Source organism: Pleurodeles waltl, chromosome 3_1, assembly GCF_031143425.1.
Source record: "Pleurodeles waltl isolate 20211129_DDA chromosome 3_1, aPleWal1.hap1.20221129, whole genome shotgun sequence".
NCBI lineage: Eukaryota > Metazoa > Chordata > Amphibia > Caudata > Salamandridae > Pleurodeles > Pleurodeles waltl.
In genome coordinates, this window is record NC_090440.1 from 17,347,733 (window position 1) to 17,363,392 (window position 15,660).

Sequence of the window (15,660 nt, forward strand, 5' to 3'; positions counted from 1 at the left end):
ACTCACTTCAAACTCCACACACCAGTCACCAGGGCCTGACTCAATTCAAAGGGTGATAACTCCACACCCCAGCCACCAGGGCTTGACTCACTTCAAAGGGTGACAACTCATCCCCCCAGCCACCAGGGCTTGACTCACTTCAAAGGGTGACAAATCCACCCCCAGCTACCAGGGCTTGACTCACTTCAAACTCCAAACACCAGCCACCAGGGCTTGACTCACTTCAAAGGGTGATAACTTCACACCCCAGCCACCAGGGCTTGACTCACTTCAAAGGGTGAAAACTCCACCCCCCAGCCACCAGGGCTTGGCTCACTTCAAAGGGTGACAAATCCACCCCCCAGCCACCAGGGCTTGACTCACTTCAAAGGGTGATAACTTCACACCCCAGCCCCCAGGGCTTGACTCACTTCAAAGGGTGATATCTTCACAACCAGCCCCTAGGGATTGACTCACTTCAAAGGCTGACACCTCCACACCCAGCCACCAGGGCTTGACTCACTTCAAAGGGTGATAACTACACACCCAGCCACCAGGGCTTGACTCACTTCAAAGGGTGACAAATCCACACACCAGCCCCCAGGGCTTGACTCACTTCAAAGGGTGACAAATCCACCCCTCAGCCACCAGGGCTTGACTCACTTCAAAGGGTGACAACTCCACCCCCCAGCCACCAGGGCTTGACTCACTTCAAACTCCACACACCAGCCACCAGGGCTTGACTCACTTCAAACTCCACACACCAGTCACCAGGGCCTGACTCAATTCAAAGGGTGATAACTCCACACCCCAGCCACCAGGGCTTGACTCACTTCAAAGGGTGACAACTCCACCCCCCAGCCACCAGGGCTTGACTCACTTCAAAGGGTGACAAATCCACCCCCCAGCTACCAGGGCTTGACTCACTTCAAACTCCAAACACCAGCCACCTGGGCTTGACTCACTTCAAAGGGTGATAACTTCACACCCCAGCCACCAGGGCTTGACTCACTTCAAAGGGTGACAATTCCACACACCAGCCCCCAGGGCTTGACTCACTTCAAAGGGTGATAACTCCACACCCAGCCACCAGGGCTTGATTCACTTCAAAGGGTGATAACTCCACCCCCCAGCCACCAGGGCTTGACTCACTTCAAAGAGTGATAACTCCAACCCAGCCAACAGGGCTTGACTCACTTCAAAGGGTGATAACTCCACCCCCCAGCCACCAGGGCTTGGCTCACTTCAAAGGGTGATAACTCCACCCCCCAGCCACCAGGGCTTGACTCACTTAAAACTCCACACCCCAGCCACCATGGCTTGACTCACTTAAAAGGGTGATAACTCCACACCCCAGCCACCAGGGCTTGACTCACTTCAAAGGGTGACAACTCCACCCCCCAGCCACCAGGGCTTGGCTCACTTCAAAGGGTGATAACTTCACACCCCAGCCATCAGGGCTTCACTCACTTCAAAGGGTGACAATTCCACACACCAGCCCCCAGGGCTTGACTCACTTCAAACTACACACACCAGCCACCAGGGCTTGACGCAGTTCAAAGGGTGATATCTCCACACCCAGCACCTAGGGCTTGACTCACTTCAAAGGCTGATACCTCCACACCCAGCTACCAGGGCTTGACTCACTTCAAAAGGTGATAACTCCACACCCAGCCACCAGGGCTTGACTCACTACAAAGGGTGATAACTCCACCCCCCAACCACTAGGGCTTGAATCACTTCAAAGGGTGATAACTTCACACCCCAGCCACCAGGGCTTGACTCACTTCAAAGGGTGATAACTCCACCCCCCAGCCACCAGGGCTTGACTCACTTCAAAGGGTGATAACTTCACACCCCAGCCACCAGGGCTTGACTCACTTCAAAGCGTGACAATTCCACACACCAGCCCCCAGGGCTTGACTCACTTTAAACTACACACACCAGCCACCAGGGCTTGACTCACTTCAAAGGGTGATATCTCCACACCCAGCACCTAGGGCTTGACTCACTTCAAAGGGTGATAACTTCACACCCCAGCCACCAGGGCTTGACTCACTTCAAAGGGTGATAACTCCACCCCCCAGCCACCAGGGCTTGACTCACTTCAAAGGGTGATAACTTCACACCCCAGCCACCAGGGCTTGACTCACTTCAAAGGGTGAAATTCCACACACCAGCCCCCAGGGCTTGACTCACTTCAAACTACACACACCAGCCACCAGGGCTTGACTCACTTCAAAGGGAGATATCTCCACACCCAGCACCTAGGGCTTGACTCACTTCAAAGGCTGAAACCTCCACCCCCCAGCCACCAGGGCTTGGCTCACTTCAAAGGGTGACAAATCCACCCCCCAGCCACCAGGGCTTGACTCACTTCAAAGGGTGATAACTTCACACCCCAGCCCCCAGGGCTTGACTCACTTCAAAGGGTGATATCTCCACAACCAGCCCCTAGGGATTGACTCACTTCAAAGGCTGACACCTCCACACCCAGCCACCAGGGCTTGACTCACTTCAAAGGGTGATAACTACACACCCAGCCACCAGGGCTTGACTCACTTCAAAGGGTGACAAATCCACACACCAGCACCCAGGGCTTGACTCACTTCAAAGGGTGACAAATCCACCCCCCAGCCACCAGGGGGCTTGACTCACTTCAAAGGGTGACAACTCCACCCCGCAGCCACCAGGGCTTGGCTCACTTCAAACTCCACACACCAGCCAACAGGGTTCGACTCACTTCAAAGGGTGATAACTTCACACCCAGCCACCAGGGATTGACTCACTTCAAAGGGTGATAACTCCACCTCCCAGCCACCAGGGCTTGACTCACTTCAAACTCCACACCAGCCACCAGGGCTTGACTCACTTCAAAGGGTGATAACTCCACACCCCAACCACCAGGGCTTGCCTCAGTTCAAAGGGTGATATCTCCACACTCAGCCCCCAGGCCTTGACTCACTTCTAAGGCTGATACCTCCACACCCAGCCACCAGGGCTTGACTCACTTCAAAGGCTGACAACTCCACACCCAGCCACCAGGGCTTGACTCACTTCAAAGGGTGATAACTCCACACCCCAGTCACCAGGGCTTGACTCACTTCAAAGGGTGACAAATCCACCCCCCAGCCACCAGGGCTTGACTCACTTCAAACTCCAAACACCAGCCACCAGGGCTTGACTCACTTCAAAGGGTGATAACTTCACACCCCAGCCACCAGGGCTTGACTCAGTTCAAAGGGTGACAATTCCACACACCAGCCCCCAGGGCTTGATTCACTTCAAAGGGTGATAACTCCTGCCACCAGGGCTTGACTCACTTCAAAGAGTGATAACTCCAGCCCCCAGCCACCAGGGCTTGGCTCACTTCAAAGGGTGACAACTCCACACCCCAGCCACCAGGGCTTGACTCACTTAAAACTCCACACCCCAGCCACCAGGGCTTGACTCACTTCAAAGGGTGATAACTTCACACCCCAGCCACCAGGGCTTGACTCACTTCAAAGGGTGATAACTCCACACCCAGCCACTAGGGCTTGACTCACTTCAAAGGGTGATAACTCCATCCCCCAGCCACCAGGGCTTGACTCACTTCAAAGGGTGATAACTCCAACCCAGCCACCAGGGCTTGACTCACTTCAAACTCCACACCCCAGCCACCAGGGCTTGACTCACTTCAAAGGGTGATAACTCCACACCCCAGCCACCAGGGCTTGACTCAATTCAAAGGGTGACAACTCCACACCCAGCCAGCAGGGCTTGACTCACTTCAAAGGGTGATAACTCCACCCCCCAGCCACCAGGGCTTGACTCACGTTAAAGAGTGATAACTTCAACCCAGCCACCAGGGCTTGACTCACTTCAAAGGGTGATAACTCCACACCCCAGCCACCAGGGCTTGACTCACTTAAAACTCCACACACCAGCCATCAGGGCTTGATTCACTTCAAAGGGTGATAACTTCACACCCAGCCACCAGGGCTTGACTCACTTCAAACTCCACACACCAGCCACCAGGGCTTGACTCACTTCAAACTCCACACACCAGCCACCAGTGCTTGACTCACTTCAAAGGGTGATATCTCCACACCCAGCCCCCAGGGCTTGACTCACTTCAAAGACTGGTACCTCCACACCCAGCCACCAGGGCTTGACCCACTTCAAAGGGTGACAACTCCACACCCCAGCCACCAGGGCTTGACTCACTTCAAACTCCACACCCCAGCCACCAGGGCTTGACTCACTTCAAAGGGTGATAACTCCACACCCCAGCCACCAGGGCTTGACTCACTTCAAAGGGTGAAAACTCCACCCCCCAGCCACCAGGGCTTGGCTCACTTCAAAGGGTGACAAATCCACCCCCCAGCCACCAGGGCTTGACTCACTTCAAAGGGTGATAACTTCACACCCCAGCCACCAGGGCTTGACTCACTTCAAAGGCTGACAATTCCACACACCAGCCAGCCCCCAGGACTTGACTCACTTCAAACTTTACACACCAGCCACCAGGGCTTGACTCACTTCAACGGGTGATATCTCCACAACCAGCCCCTAGGGCTTGACTCACTTCAAAGGCTGACACCTCCACACCCAGCCACCGGGGCGTGACTCACTTCAAAGGGTGATAACTACACACCCAGCCACCGGGGCTTGATTCACTTCAAAGGGTGATAACTCCTCACCCCAGCCACCAGGGCATGACTCACTTCAAACTCCACACACCAGCCATCAGGGCTTGACTCACTTCAAAGGGTGATAACTTCACACACCAGCCCCCAGGGCTTGACTCACTTCAAAGGGTGATAACTCCACACCCAGCCACCAGGGCTTGATTCACTTCAAAGGGTGATAACTCCACCCCCCAGCCACCAGGGCTTGATTCACTTCAAAGAGTGATAACTCCAACCCAGCCAACAGGGCTTGACTCACTTCAAAGGGTGATAACTGCACACCCCAGCCACCAGGGCTTTACTCACTTCAAAGGGTGACAACTCCATCCCCCAGCCACCAGGGCTTGGCTCACTTCAAAGGGTGACAAATCCACCCCCCAGCCACCAGGGCTTGACTCACTTCAAAGGGTGGTAACTTCACACCCCAGCCACCAGGGCTTGACTAACTTCAAAGGGTGACAATTCCACACACCAGCCCCCAGGGCTTGACTCACTTCAAACTACACACACCAGCCACCAGGGCTTCACTCACTTCAAAGGGTGATATCTCCACACCCAGCCCCTAGGGCTTGACTCACTTCAAAGGCTGATACCTCCACACCCAGCTACCAGGGCTTGACTCACTTCAAAAGGTGATAACTCCACACCCAGCCACCAGGGCTTGACTCACTTCAAAGGGTGATAACTCCACCCCCCAGCCACCAGGGCTTGACTCACTTCAAAGGGTGATAACTCCAACCCAGCCACCAGGGCTTGACTCACTTCAAAGGGTGATAACTCCACACCCCAGCCACCAGGGCTTGACTCACTTCAAACTGCACACACCAGCCATCAGGGCTTGACTCACTTCAAAGGGTGATAACTTCACACCCAGCCACCAGGGCTTGACTCACTTCAAAGGGTGATAACTCCACACCCCAGCAACAAGGGCTTGACTCACTTCAAACTCCACACAACAGCCACCAGGGCTTGACTCACTTCAAACTCCACACACCAGTCACCAGGGCTTGACTCACTTCAAAGGGTGACAATTCCACACACCAGCCCCCAGTGCTTGACTCACTTCAAAGGGTGACAACTCCACCCCCCAGCCACTAGGGCTTGACTCATTTCAAACTCCACACACCAGCCACCAGGGCTTGACTCACTTCAAACTCCACACACCAGTCATCAGGGCCTGACTCAATTCAAAGGGTGACAATTCCACACCAGCCCCCAGGGCATGACTCACTTCAAAGCGTGACAAATCCACCCCTCAGCCACCAGGGCTTGACTCACTTCAAAGGGTGACAACTCCACCCCCCAGCCACAAGGCTTGACTCACTTCAAACTCCACACACCAGCCACCAGGGCTTGACTAATTTCAAAGGGTGATAACTTCACACCCAGCCACCAGGGCTTGACTCACTTCAAACTCCACACACCAGCCACCAGGGCTTGACTCACTTCAAACTCCACACACCAACCACCAAGTCTTGACTCACTTCAAAGGGTGACAACTCCACACCCAGCCACCAGGGCTTGACTCACTTCAAAGGGTGATAACTCCACACCCAGCCCCCAGGGCTTGACTCACTTCAAAGACTGGTACCTCCACATCCAGCCACCAGGGTTTGACCCACTTCAAAGGGAGATAACTCCAACCCAGCCAACAGGGCTTGACTCACTTCAAAGGGTGATAACTCCACACCCCAACCACCAGAGCTTGACTCACTTCAAACTCCACACCCCAGCCACCAGGGCTTGACTCACTTCAAAGGCTGACACCTCCACACCCAGCCACCAGGGCTTGACTCACTTCAAAGGGTGATAACTACACACCCAGCCACCAGGGCTTGACTCACTTCAAAGGGTGACAAATCCACACACCAGCCCCCAGGGCTTGACTCACTTCAAAGGGTGACAAATCCACCCCTCAGCCACCAGGGCTTGACTCACTTCAAAGGGTGACAACTCCACCCCCCAGCCACCAGGGCTTGACTCACTTCAAACTCCACACACCAGCCACCAGGCCTTGACTCACTTCAAACTCCACACACCAGTCACCAGGGCCTGACTCAATTCAAAGGGTGATAACTCCATACCCCAGCCACCAGGGCTTGACTCACTTCAAAGGGTGACAACTCATCCCCCCAGCCACCAGGGCTTGACTCACTTCAAAGGGTGACAAATCCACCCCCAGCTACCAGGGCTTGACTCACTTCAAACTCCAAACACCAGCCACCAGGGCTTGACTCACTTCAAAGGGTGATAACTTCACACCCCAGCCACCAGGGCTTGACTCACTTCAAAGGGTGAAAACTCCACCCCCCAGCCACCAGGGCTTGGCTCACTTCAAAGGGTGACAAATCCACCCCCCAGCCACCAGGGCTTGACTCACTTCAAAGGGTGATAACTTCACACCCCAGCCCCCAGGGCTTGACTCACTTCAAAGGGTGATATCTTCACAACCAGCCCCTAGGGATTGACTCACTTCAAAGGCTGACACCTCCACACCCAGCCACCAGGGCTTGACTCACTTCAAAGGGTGATAACTACACACCCAGCCACCAGGGCTTGACTCACTTCAAAGGGTGACAAATCCACACACCAGCCCCCAGGGCTTGACTCACTTCAAAGGGTGACAAATCCACCCCTCAGCCACCAGGGCTTGACTCACTTCAAAGGGTGACAACTCCACCCCCCAGCCACCAGGGCTTGACTCACTTCAAACTCCACACACCAGCCACCAGGGCTTGACTCACTTCAAACTCCACACACCAGTCACCAGGGCCTGACTCAATTCAAAGGGTGATAACTCCACACCCCAGCCACCAGGGCTTGACTCACTTCAAAGGGTGACAACTCCACCCCCAGCCACCAGGGCTTGACTCACTTCAAAGGGTGACAAATCCACCCCCCAGCTACCAGGGCTTGACTCACTTCAAACTCCAAACACCAGCCACCTGGGCTTGACTCACTTCAAAGGGTGATAACTTCACACCCCAGCCACCAGGGCTTGACTCACTTCAAAGGGTGACAATTCCACACACCAGCCCCCAGGGCTTGACTCACTTCAAAGGGTGATAACTCCACACCCAGCCACCAGGGCTTGATTCACTTCAAAGGGTGATAACTCCACCCCCCAGCCACCAGGGCTTGACTCACTTCAAAGAGTGATAACTCCAACCCAGCCAACAGGGCTTGACTCACTTCAAAGGGTGATAACTCCACCCCCCAGCCACCAAGGCTTGGCTCACTTCAAAGGGTGATAACTCCACCCCCCAGCCACCAGGGCTTGACTCACTTAAAACTCCACACCCCAGCCACCATGGCTTGACTCACTTAAAAGGGTGATAACTCCACACCCCAGCCACCAGGGCTTGACTCACTTCAAAGGGTGACAACTCCACCCCCCAGCCACCAGGGCTTGGCTCACTTCAAAGGGTGATAACTTCACACCCCAGCCATCAGGGCTTCACTCACTTCAAAGGGTGACAATTCCACACACCAGCCCCCAGGGCTTGACTCACTTCAAACTACACACACCAGCCACCAGGGCTTGACGCAGTTCAAAGGGTGATATCTCCACACCCAGCACCTAGGGCTTGACTCACTTCAAAGGCTGATACCTCCACACCCAGCTACCAGGGCTTGACTCACTTCAAAAGGTGATAACTCCACACCCAGCCACCAGGGCTTGACTCACTACAAAGGGTGATAACTCCACCCCCCAACCACTAGGGCTTGAATCACTTCAAAGGGTGATAACTTCACACCCCAGCCACCAGGGCTTGACTCACTTCAAAGGGTGATAACTCCACCCCCCAGCCACCAGGGCTTGACTCACTTCAAAGGGTGATAACTTCACACCCCAGCCACCAGGGCTTGACTCACTTCAAAGCGTGACAATTCCACACACCAGCCCCCAGGGCTTGACTCACTTTAAACTACACACACCAGCCACCAGGGCTTGACTCACTTCAAAGGGTGATATCTCCACACCCAGCACCTAGGGCTTGACTCACTTCAAAGGGTGATAACTTCACACCCCAGCCACCAGGGCTTGACTCACTTCAAAGGGTGATAACTCCACCCCCCAGCCACCAGGGCTTGACTCACTTCAAAGGGTGATAACTTCACACCCCAGCCACCAGGGCTTGACTCACTTCAAAGGGTGAAATTCCACACACCAGCCCCCAGGGCTTGACTCACTTCAAACTACACACACCAGCCACCAGGGCTTGACTCACTTCAAAGGGTGATATCTCCACACCCAGCACCTAGGGCTTGACTCACTTCAAAGGCTGAAACCTCCACCCCCCAGCCACCAGGGCTTGGCTCACTTCAAAGGGTGACAAATCCACCCCCCAGCCACCAGGGCTTGACTCACTTCAAAGGGTGATAACTTCACACCCCAGCCCCCAGGGCTTGACTCACTTCAAAGGGTGATATCTCCACAACCAGCCCCTAGGGATTGACTCACTTCAAAGGCTGACACCTCCACACCCAGCCACCAGGGCTTGACTCACTTCAAAGGGTGATAACTACACACCCAGCCACCAGGGCTTGACTCACTTCAAAGGGTGACAAATCCACACACCAGCACCCAGGGCTTGACTCACTTCAAAGGGTGACAAATCCACCCCCCAGCCACCAGGGCTTGACTCACTTCAAAGGGTGACAACTCCACCCCGCAGCCACCAGGGCTTGGCTCACTTCAAACTCCACACACCAGCCAACAGGGCTCGACTCACTTCAAAGGGTGATAACTTCACACCCAGCCACCAGGGATTGACTCACTTCAAAGGGTGATAACTCCACCTCCCAGCCACCAGGGCTTGACTCACTTCAAACTCCACACCAGCCACCAGGGCTTGACTCACTTCAAAGGGTGATAACTCCACACCCCAACCACCAGGGCTTGCCTCAGTTCAAAGGGTGATATCTCCACACTCAGCCCCCAGGCCTTGACTCACTTCTAAGGCTGATACCTCCACACCCAGCCACCAGGGCTTGACTCACTTCAAAGGCTGACAACTCCACACCCAGCCACCAGGGCTTGACTCACTTCAAAGGGTGATAACTCCACACCCCAGTCACCAGGGCTTGACTCACTTCAAAGGGTGACAAATCCACCCCCCAGCCACCAGGGCTTGACTCACTTCAAACTCCAAACACCAGCCACCAGGGCTTGACTCACTTCAAAGGGTGATAACTTCACACCCCAGCCACCAGGGCTTGACTCAGTTCAAAGGGTGACAATTCCACACACCAGCCCCCAGGGCTTGATTCACTTCAAAGGGTGATAACTCCTGCCACCAGGGCTTGACTCACTTCAAAGAGTGATAACTCCAGCCCCCAGCCACCAGGGCTTGGCTCACTTCAAAGGGTGACAACTCCACACCCCAGCCACCAGGGCTTGACTCACTTAAAACTCCACACCCCAGCCACCAGGGCTTGACTCACTTCAAAGGGTGATAACTTCACACCCCAGCCACCAGGGCTTGACTCACTTCAAAGGGTGATAACTCCACACCCAGCCACTAGGGCTTGACTCACTTCAAAGGGTGATAACTCCATCCCCCAGCCACCAGGGCTTGACTCACTTCAAAGGGTGATAACTCCAACCCAGCCACCAGGGCTTGACTCACTTCAAAGGGTGATAACTCCACACCCAGCCACCAGGGATTGACTCACTTCAAAGGGTGATAACTCCACCCCCCAGCCACCAGGGCTTGACTCACTTCAAAGGGTGATAACTCCAACCCAGCCACCAGGGCTTGACTCACTTCAAAGGGTGATAACTCCATCCCCCAGCCACCAGAGCTTGGCTCACTTCAAAGGGTGACAACTCCAACCCAGCTACCAGGGCTTGACTCACTTCAAAGGGTGATAACTCCACACCCCAGCCACCAGGGCTTGACTCACTTCAAACTTCACACACCAGCCATCAGGGCTTGACTCACTTCAAAGGGTGATAACTTCACACCCAGCCACCAGGGCTTGACTCACGTCAAAGGGTGATAACTCCACACCCCAGCAACAAGGGCTTGACTCACTTCAAACTCCACACAACAGCCACCAGGGCTTGACTCACTTCAAACTCCACACACCAGTCACCAGGGCTTGACTCACTTCAAAGGGTGTCAATTCCACACACCAGCCCCCAGTGCTTGACTCACTTCAAAGGGTGACAACTCCACCCCCCAGCCACCAGGGCTTGACTCACTTCAAACTCCACACACCAGCCACCAGGGCTTGACTCACTTCAAACTCCACACACCAGTCACTAGGGCCTGACTCAATTCAAAGGGTGACAATTCCACACACCAGCCCCCAGGGCTTGACTCACTTCAAAGGGTGACAAATCCACCCCTCAGCCACCAGGGCTTGACTCACTTCAAAGGGTGACAACTCCACCCCCCTGCCACCAGGGCTTGACTCACTTCAAACTCCACACATCAGCCACCAGGGCTTGACTAATTTCAAAGGGTGATAACTTCACACCCAGCCACCAGGGCTTGACTCACTTCAAACTCCACACACCAGCCACAAGGGATTGACTCACTTCAAACTCCACACACCAGCCCCCAGGGCTTGACTCACTTCAAAGACTGGTACCTCCACACCCAGCCACCAGGGCTTGACCCACTTCAAAGGGTGACAACTCCACACCCCAGCCACCAGGGCTTGACTCTCTTCAAAGGGTGATAACTCCAACCCAGCCAACAGGGCTTGACTCACTTCAAAGGGTGATAACTCCACACCCCAGCCACCAGGGCTTGACTCACTTCAAACTCCACACCCCAGCCACCAGGGCTTGACTCACTTCAAAGGGTGTAAACTCCACACCCCAGCCACCAGGGCTTGACTCACTTCAAAGGGTGAAAACTCCACCCTCCAGCCACCAGGGCTTGGCTCACTTCAAAGGGTGACAAATCCACCCCCCAGCCACCAGGGATTGACTCACTTCAAAGGGTGATAACTTCACACCCCAGCCCCCAGGGCTTGACTCAACTCAAAGGGTGACAATTCCACACACCAGCCAGCCCCCAGTGCTTGACTCACTTCAAACTCCACACACCAGCCACCAGGGCTTGACTCACTTCAAAGATGATATCTCCACAACCAGCCCCTATGGTTTGACTCACTTCAAAGGCTGACACCTCCACACCCAGCCACCAGGGCTTGACTCACTTCAAAGGGTGATGACTACACACCCAGCCACCAGGGCTTGACTCACTTCAAAGGTTGACAAATCCACACACCAGCCCCCAGGGCTTGACTCACTTCAAAGGGTGACAAATCCACCCCCCTGCCAACAGGGCTTGACTCACTTCAAAGGGTGATAACTCCACACCCCAGCCACCAGGGCTTGACTCACTTCAAACTCCACACCCCAGCCACCAGGGCTTGACTCACTTCAAAGGGTGATAATTCCACACCCCAGCCACCAGGGCTTGACTCACTTCAAAGGGTGAAAACTCCACCCCACAGCTACCAGGGCTTGGCTCACTTCAAAGGGTGACAAATCCACCCCCCAGCCACCAGGGCTTGACTCACTTCAAACGGTGATAACTTCACACCCCAGCCCCCAGGGCTTGACTCACTTCAAAGGTTGACGATTCCACACACCAGCCAGCCCCCAGGGCTTGACTCACTTCAAACTCCACACACCAGCCACCAGGGCTTGACTCACTTCAAAGGGTGATATCTCCACAACCAGCCCCTAGGGTTTGACTCACTTCAAAGGCTGACACCTCCACACCCAGCCACCAGGGCTTGACTCACTTCAAAGGGTGATAACTACACACCCAGCCACCAGGGCTTGACTCACTTCAAAGGGTGACAAATCCACACACCAGCCCCCAGGGCTTGACTCACTTCAAACTCCACACACCAGCCATCAGGGCTTGACTCACTTCAAAGGGTGATAACTTCACACCCAGCCACCAGGGCTTGACTAATTTCAAAGGGTGATAACTTCACACCCAGCCACCAGGGCTTGACTCACTTCAAACTCCACACACCAGCCACCAGGGCTTGACTCACTTCAAAGGGTGATATCTCCACACCCAGCCCCCAGGGCTTGACTCACTTCAAAGACTGGTACCTCCACACCCAGCCACCAGGGCTTGACCCACTTCAAAGGGTGACAACTCCACACCCCAGCCACCAGGGCTTGACTCACTTCAAAGGGTGATAACTCCACACCCCAGCCACCAGGGCTTGACTCACTTCAAACTCCACACCCCAGCCACCAGGGCTTGACTTACTTCAAAGGGTGATAACTCCACACCCCAGCCACAAGGGATTGACTCACTTCAAAGGGTGAAAACTCCACCCCCCAGCCACCAGGGCTTGACTCACTTCAAAGGGTGATAACTTCACACCCCAGCCCCCAGGGCTTGACTCACTTCAAAGGGTGACAATTCCACACACCAGCCAGCCCCCAGGGCTTGACTCACTTCAAACTCCACCCCCCAGCCACCAGGGCTTGACTCACTTCAAACTCCACACACCAGCCACCAGGGCTTGACTCACTTCAAACTCCACACACCAGTCACCAGGGCCTGACTCAATTCAAAGGGTGATAACTCCACACCCCAGCCACCAGGGCTTGACTCACTTCAAAGGGTGACAACTCCACCCCCCAGCCACCAGGGCTTGACTCACTTCAAAGGGTGACAAATCCACCCCCCAGCTACCAGGGCTTGACTCACTTCAAACTCCAAACACCAGCCACCTGGGCTTGACTCACTTCAAAGGGTGATAACTTCACACCCCAGCCACCAGGGCTTGACTCACTTCAAAGGGTGACAATTCCACACACCAGCCCCCAGGGCTTGACTCACTTCAAAGGGTGATAACTCCACACCCAGCCACCAGGGCTTGATTCACTTCAAAGGGTGATAACTCCACCCCCCAGCCACCAGGGCTTGACTCACTTCAAAGAGTGATAACTCCAACCCAGCCAACAGGGCTTGACTCACTTCAAAGGGTGATAACTCCACCCCCCAGCCACCAGGGCTTGGCTCACTTCAAAGGGTGATAACTCCACCCCCCAGCCACCAGGGCTTGACTCACTTAAAACTCCACACCCCAGCCACCATGGCTTGACTCACTTAAAAGGGTGATAACTCCACACCCCAGCCACCAGGGCTTGACTCACTTCAAAGGGTGACAACTCCACCCCCCAGCCACCAGGGCTTGGCTCACTTCAAAGGGTGATAACTTCACACCCCAGCCATCAGGGCTTCACTCACTTCAAAGGGTGACAATTCCACACACCAGCCCCCAGGGCTTGACTCACTTCAAACTACACACACCAGCCACCAGGGCTTGACGCAGTTCAAAGGGTGATATCTCCACACCCAGCACCTAGGGCTTGACTCACTTCAAAGGCTGATACCTCCACACCCAGCTACCAGGGCTTGACTCACTTCAAAAGGTGATAACTCCACACCCAGCCACCAGGGCTTGACTCACTACAAAGGGTGATAACTCCACCCCCCAACCACTAGGGCTTGAATCACTTCAAAGGGTGATAACTTCACACCCCAGCCACCAGGGCTTGACTCACTTCAAAGGGTGATAACTCCACCCCCCAGCCACCAGGGCTTGACTCACTTCAAAGGGTGATAACTTCACACCCCAGCCACCAGGGCTTGACTCACTTCAAAGCGTGACAATTCCACACACCAGCCCCCAGGGCTTGACTCACTTTAAACTACACACACCAGCCACCAGGGCTTGACTCACTTCAAAGGGTGATATCTCCACACCCAGCACCTAGGGCTTGACTCACTTCAAAGGGTGATAACTTCACACCCCAGCCACCAGGGCTTGACTCACTTCAAAGGGTGATAACTCCACCCCCCAGCCACCAGGGCTTGACTCACTTCAAAGGGTGATAACTTCACACCCCAGCCACCAGGGCTTGACTCACTTCAAAGGGTGAAATTCCACACACCAGCCCCCAGGGCTTGACTCACTTCAAACTACACACACCAGCCACCAGGGCTTGACTCACTTCAAAGGGAGATATCTCCACACCCAGCACCTAGGGCTTGACTCACTTCAAAGGCTGAAACCTCCACCCCCCAGCCACCAGGGCTTGGCTCACTTCAAAGGGTGACAAATCCACCCCCCAGCCACCAGGGCTTGACTCACTTCAAAGGGTGATAACTTCACACCCCAGCCCCCAGGGCTTGACTCACTTCAAAGGGTGATATCTCCACAACCAGCCCCTAGGGATTGACTCACTTCAAAGGCTGACACCTCCACACCCAGCCACCAGGGCTTGACTCACTTCAAAGGGTGATAACTACACACCCAGCCACCAGGGCTTGACTCACTTCAAAGGGTGACAAATCCACACACCAGCACCCAGGGCTTGACTCACTTCAAAGGGTGACAAATCCACCCCCCAGCCACCAGGGGGCTTGACTCACTTCAAAGGGTGACAACTCCACCCCGCAGCCACCAGGGCTTGGCTCACTTCAAACTCCACACACCAGCCAACAGGGCTCGACTCACTTCAAAGGGTGATAACTTCACACCCAGCCACCAGGGATTGACTCACTTCAAAGGGTGATAACTCCACCTCCCAGCCACCAGGGCTTGACTCACTTCAAACTCCACACCAGCCACCAGGGCTTGACTCACTTCAAAGGGTGATAACTCCACACCCCAACCACCAGGGCTTGCCTCAGTTCAAAGGGTGATATCTCCACACTCAGCCCCCAGGCCTTGACTCACTTCTAAGGCTGATACCTCCACACCCAGCCACCAGGGCTTGACTCACTTCAAAGGCTGACAACTCCACACCCAGCCACCAGGGCTTGACTCACTTCAAAGGGTGATAACTCCACACCCCAGTCACCAGGGCTTGACTCACTTCAAAGGGTGACAAATCCACCCCCCAGCCACCAGGGCTTGACTCACTTCAAACTCCAAACACCAGCCACCAGGGCTTGACTCACTTCAAAGGGTGATAACTTCACACCCCAGCCACCAGGGCTTG